A 6,778-nucleotide genomic window follows, 5' to 3' on the forward strand; every position below is an offset into this window, starting at 1 on the left:
AAGTTTGGTTTGTTAATAAAATGAACCCGAAAGGGAGTAACTAAATAAAAGGTTACTTAAATTTATTATTCTTTTGTTCTTTAATTATTTATTTGTATCTAACAACTAACTATTCATCACTTTTATATATTAGAATACCATTAAATTGGTGTTGAAATTTATTCCACAAAACCGAGATGGTATTCAAAAGTACTTAATAATTATGTAATAAGTAATTACTTCGATACCATTGTATCGGCGTTAGAATTTATTATAACAAAGCCGAGATGGGGCAAAGAAGGAATGACTTATTTACATGATTATTAAAGAAGTAAGTTGTAATTGGAATATTCTTGAAACCATTGTACCGGCGTTAGAATTTATTCTAACAAAGCCGAGATGACAAACAAAGAATAAAACCGAGTTCTCTTACTTAAGCAAACAAAAAGAACATAACGAAAATGAGAGTATTAATCTTTCAACAAATTGACACTGCTGTCAGGATGATTTGTTGAGAGGAGAAAACTCCCAACTAAAATAAACACGTGTCCATTATTTTTACGATAAAATCGTAAAAACTTTGTTATTTGACGATATTTTTAACTTATTTATAATATTTTATTATCGGAAAAAAATGTTGGTTGTTTAATTAGTATTGATGTAATAATAATACTTTTAAAATTAAAGTATAAAATTATTAAATAAAATTAGGTACTATTATAAAACTTTAATTTTTAAGGTATGTCAATTTAACCGATTCAACTAGTAATTTATTAATTTTATCATTAACTCAATAATAATTATGCTCGACTCAAGTTTAATAATATTGGTACAAATTTATAAAATGAAAAGGTACAACAAATATTAACTATAAGGTAAAAAACAATTTAGGGTATGTTTGTACTCACAAAAATACTAGGGTTATGTATTAAATTGTTGTCAATCAATCACACCTTAATTCATTCTAATTGCTATAGCCTACTACACGTAAGCCAATGAAAGCAAACCAGATGTGAGATAAGCAACATCCCTACAACTACGCTTGAAAATTGATTTAGATGGTCTTGGTAGAGCACTATCCAAATTTATTAGGTTGCTTTATTTTTGACTAGGACTTATCTTAGAAACTTGCCGATATTTGTTGGGTATGCTATTCATGGGTATTTTTCAGATTTATAGGTACTAGAAATTCAAAATATTAAAAATAATTACAAGTAATTTATGCAATTATGTGTTTGCTTCTTATAATCCTAGGTGTTATTTAGGCATTAGCAAGAGAAAATATTATAGAAAATAAATTATACACAACTTAAATTAACTGTTAAACACAACTCATTTTACTCACAAAAATATAAAAAACAAATTCAATATTAGAATGAAAATTTTATTTAGTAAGAACTCTTCAATCAACATAACATCACACATATGAATTAACAATATAATATAACTGTTTAATAATATAATAATACATTTTTGAATAATATGATATTATATTTATGAATTAACAATATAACATTACAGTTATAATTAATATGATATTACAATTACATTGCTATATATGGATTTAGGAAGAAATAGCGTGTCTGGATAACTGCGGGTCTAGGTACATCATTGCCTAGACCCATCCAATAACAGATCTCATAATCTCGGGTCTCAAAACACTAATATGAATCCAACCCATAGCGAATATTATCCACGGGTCTAAAAACACCAATTTGAACCCGACCCATAGCAGGTGTTATCCACAAGTACTCGCAGGGTCTGAGTAACCATTGTCATCCTTACCTATAACGAGAAAATAATAAATATCATCAATTATAAAAATATGAAAGTATTAATCTCAAAATTACAAAATTTAAATATATTTAATCAAATAAATTACATATTTCATAATTAATTACTATGTGATTCCACATTTTGAAACCGTTGAACCATTAATTCGTTATCAATGTTGTTGAGCACTATTCACTAAATATAAGTCACTAGACAATTATTCATCCACTCATATTTTATTCAATTAAGCAACCTATTTTTTTACAATTTCACAGTTGAAAGAACTCTTTCTATACAATTGTATTGCTAACTTTAAAAGTAGATAATAATACATCTTTCACTTTCAACCAACTTATAATGATTCCTTTCAAATAAGCAAATTCAACACTGCTATATACATATTAATGATGTAAATCTCAAGTTGATTATCAAATATCACCAAATATATTGAACAAAATCGTGTAGATAAAACTTTGCAAATTCAACCAGTTTAATACAAAAATCTTGTCGATATCACCAAATATATTAAACAAAATCATGTATATAAAAATTTAATACAAACTAAAAATTGAATCATAAATAGTTATTCTCAATTGCAACAAAAATATATTTGCTTTAAATATGGTGTGTCATATATGTCTCAACATAATTTTTTGACACCTACAAACTTACCCTCTTCCTTCATAATAAATATTTAAATTTATTTTATTTCCTAATTTTCGTAGTTGATTATTTGGAAAAGATAGTTTATAAAATGTTTTTTTGTCGGGTAGGTTTCCCATTTATTCCTTGATCGCGACGAGGATGGAGTTTGGGTTGGGTTTTTTACTCCACCCTTTTCGAACTCTCTCCTAACCTTGCCATGCTTTTAAATGAATGTAATGTTTATATAGTAAATGGTTGTCAATCAATCAGGCCACCCCTACACAAAATGTAACTTTCTTTGACATTTTTTTATATTGTTTAGTGATGTTAGGTCTCGCTAGATCCCAGAAAGACAAAAATGGCAAGAGTTTGACTTCTAAGAATAATATTTGTTGGGAGATGAAATCACACATCTCGAAAGAGATTAGTTCATTATTGTAACACCCTTTTCTTAACTTTAAAACAATTACATGCAAGTCGTCGTTTACGTTCTTGGGTAATTATATTTTTCTTTTGTGAAAATAGCGTATAATTTTTTTTATAACATATTAACATATGGTTCTCTCAGGACTCACCACTTAAAACTATAATCTAAACAATAATACATAACATAATAAACATGACATATATATATTAACATAATTATGTGTACTAGAGAACTCTCTTAGTACTCTAAATATATATATATATACATCGTCAGTTCAAAGAAGCATCATAGTCAAGGAAAGAGTACACCATCCAGAGTCATACCATCAATATATACACTCCAACATAATAGGATATATATATATATATATATATATATATATACATAAATATACACACGCAAAAAGGTCCTATAGTTGGGTGTACACTAAACTCTCTACAACTGCACCAAAATACTATACGTCCATACCATACACAAACGAACCATCAAAATCTCGACCCAACATCCTCATGCTATTGTCCTCCAACACTATCATCCTCAGGGTCCTCCTCTGGATCCTCATCATCACTAGAAATATATAATACCATCCCAGACCATAGGCTCAACGAGCGCATGGGAGTATGATGGTGAAGGAGAGTAAGTATCTCTATATAAGATAAACAATTAACAATTAATAAAGTCATAACATAAAACATATCATAAAGGCATCAATATAACAATTTAATCATATGTATGAGCATGATGTAATGATGAATACACTCATTACTCTGATGAGACTAATTATTCTCTAGATGAATGCATGGAGAAAAATGTCTCCTAACTGGGCCCCTAACAATACATCAACAACAATGGTACCGACTGATCGAGCCCGATCATCCATTTACTGTTCTTAGGAAGCGAACAGAACGAATACAGCTCCGTGCTCACCATTGGTAATCAAAAGGCATATAACTATCATGCACTCAATAGCGTCGAAATACGCACCGGTCAACATAGATAACCGCTGCATCATCCTTGGCACGATACCTTCAAGAGGGTGTTAGAGGTTGCTGTAGTTACTGCGAAGATTTCTGTTGGTTCAAGGGAGCTATCCTATTCCTGACAAATCAATCTCCACCCATAATGTCCCCTCAACCAAGTCACACAAACAAGATACCCCTCTAGGTTCTCAACACAATTTCACTGTCGTATCTTCCCGTAGACTATGTTACAATAGTAAACATAGTGACATGAATATTCTGATTCATACAAAGCATAGCTTTTTGTTCTTTTAGAGAAAACAAAAATCAGGGGAAAACCTTTTTAGGGTAATAAAAAAACATTTTTCATTGAAATTCAATTATGACATTTTCATCAAGGTCAAACTCACTGGCTTACTGATCAAAAGAATTTTCTATTAACTATAAAAATACGTCAGTTTCGATAAAATTTAGAAAAACATTTCCCCTTCATCCTTTGTCAAATATTTGATAAACAAAGTCTTTCATTCTTTAAGTTCCATCAAGAATGTCCATATGTTATGCCATGAAAATGCTTGATGGTAGTTCAATAGTCAACTCAGCAATATTTCACAGTTCAGAGTTCTACAGAATACTAAATTAAATCAGTACTTTCATAATCAATTTTTAGTAATAATAATTATTTATATCAACAAACATAATCATTCAATTCCATTCGACCACTTCAGTCAAACATAGTTTAGAATTAAATTAATTTATGAACAACTAAGTCTCGCTACTCAATTGTTCGCGGCCACAAAAATAGTATTCGACTATATCCGCATATGGCTTACCTTAGAGATGCACAAATATCTTTGACATCATTTCTAAGATCCTATATGAAGATAATTTTCTCCATACATTTACCCTATTTGAACTTAATATTTCCTTTGTGGTCGATTGCCCGAATGTCGAGTACCTGATTATGTCTTAAACGATTAACTTCAATATCACTGGATTATTCAGATTATACTGGAAAACACCTTAATGAGGACCTAGATATTATAATATACCCAAATATTTTATTTGGATATGTTTATGATCTTGGTCAGGTACAAAAAGATTCCATGGATATAGTTGGTTTAAAACTCAAAATTCATATTATGAGGCTCAGATTAACTTCAGAAAAATATTTAACTTGAAACACATGTTAAAATTCATAGGACAGAACTGATCTTGACATGTTTGGGCTCAAAAAAATCTGAATTTATAGACCATAAGATAATTTGAAACATAGGCTAACACATAATTAAAAATTGGATAGTTTTGATTGTAACTTGGGGACTGTTTTTTGTTTTTTACCCCCATTCAATGAGGAACCCGAATCCTTGTCCCTAAATAAGATCGTAATAGGCTAGAAAATTAAAAGATGAACACATGCATAGGTCATATGTCAAATTTGGACTTTAGGAACTCAAGTTGTCAAAGAATTAAGGTTCAAGAGTTTCCGTAACCCTTAAACACTAAAGATCAATTGCATGGCTTTCAAGCCTTCCAAATTTTCGAATTTCAGTCCTTGAGAGAGACGTTCACTAACATATATACAGAATTCTAAACAATCTAGAGTACATGCAAGGGTTTTAACTTCAATCCCAAGCAATTCTAGGACAAGAGATGACACTTAGAACATCCTTTTTGGTTTAACAACTATACAAGAAGGTGGTTGGGTTTAGAGACCCTTAGACCACAAATTTTTGAGACATATAGATCTGCCCACAGAAGATTTCCAATATGCAAGGAGTTCTAAGCATAGCCGTGATCATTTCTAACACAACCATAAGCTTACAACTCAACAACAACAACAACCATGCGTGATTTTCCTAACCACACTTGGGCAGAATTTTAAAACAGCAAGAACAACCTTTGAATGTCATTATTTTGTAAATCAGTTATGAAATTTGAGTTCTCCATACCTCAAATTATTAGAGTAAGGTCCTTTGAGAAAAGCTAGAAGGAATTCCAAGCAAAACCTACACTAAAACCCATTGTTGCACCATTTGATTTCATGACTCCTAATAGAGAATACAACTAACAAAGCCTAAGAATTGGAAGATAGAACCCATAGATATGATGTAGATACCTTGGAGGAGAAGTGTCTTGCATGTAATATTGAGAGAGAAAAATGGACTTCCTTCCTTTGGCTTCAAAGCCAACACACAAGAGAAGGAAATGGAGGAGATGATTTTTGCTTTGAGTTTTAGAGATGGGTGGAATGAAATGAGGGGAGTTTCAGCCCCTATGGGCTATTTATAGATGATTAGGACTGGAGTTAGTGGATTAGGATATTTTTAATTGTGATCATCATGCCACCAACTCATGGATTAGGTGGCTTGATAAGAACTAAACACATGGTATGATAAATGTTGTTGAGTTTGGTTTGGGCATTTGGTATAATGCATGGATGTGTTTTCTTGTGTTCTAAGACATATTAATACAATATTAAACAATGTCTAGGTGATTAGAGATGATTGTTCAAGAACTCAAAGAACTGAGAGAAAAGATTACAGGTACTTTCGGACAACCTAGTTCAAAGGGACATTAAAACTAACACTTTCCCTAGCAACTCTTTAACTAAGTTATTTATCATAGTAAACACTAAGATAATAATTTCCTATTATCAAAACGTAATATTAAAAACCTACTATAAAAATATAATAGGCCAGGTGGTCACTTAGACTAATTCTATCACAATTCTAAGATTATACATTAACCCAAAAACGATTAAACTTCAAAACTTGGACAACTTTGACTATTAAACTAAACTAACTTATTTTTCTCATTCTAAACCCAATTCTTATCTTAATTCTACATTAAGAACTAATATATAAAATTCTCTAATTAATACTTCTTAAAAAAACTCTACACGTAATTAATTGTTATCCAAGTAACTTAGTTCTTATTCTAATGACTCTCATTTTCAAGGCAACTATTAAACATATATCATTCTATTATCAAG

Source organism: Lupinus angustifolius, chromosome LG15 (assembly GCF_001865875.1).
Source record: "Lupinus angustifolius cultivar Tanjil chromosome LG15, LupAngTanjil_v1.0, whole genome shotgun sequence".
Lineage (NCBI taxonomy): Eukaryota > Viridiplantae > Streptophyta > Magnoliopsida > Fabales > Fabaceae > Lupinus > Lupinus angustifolius.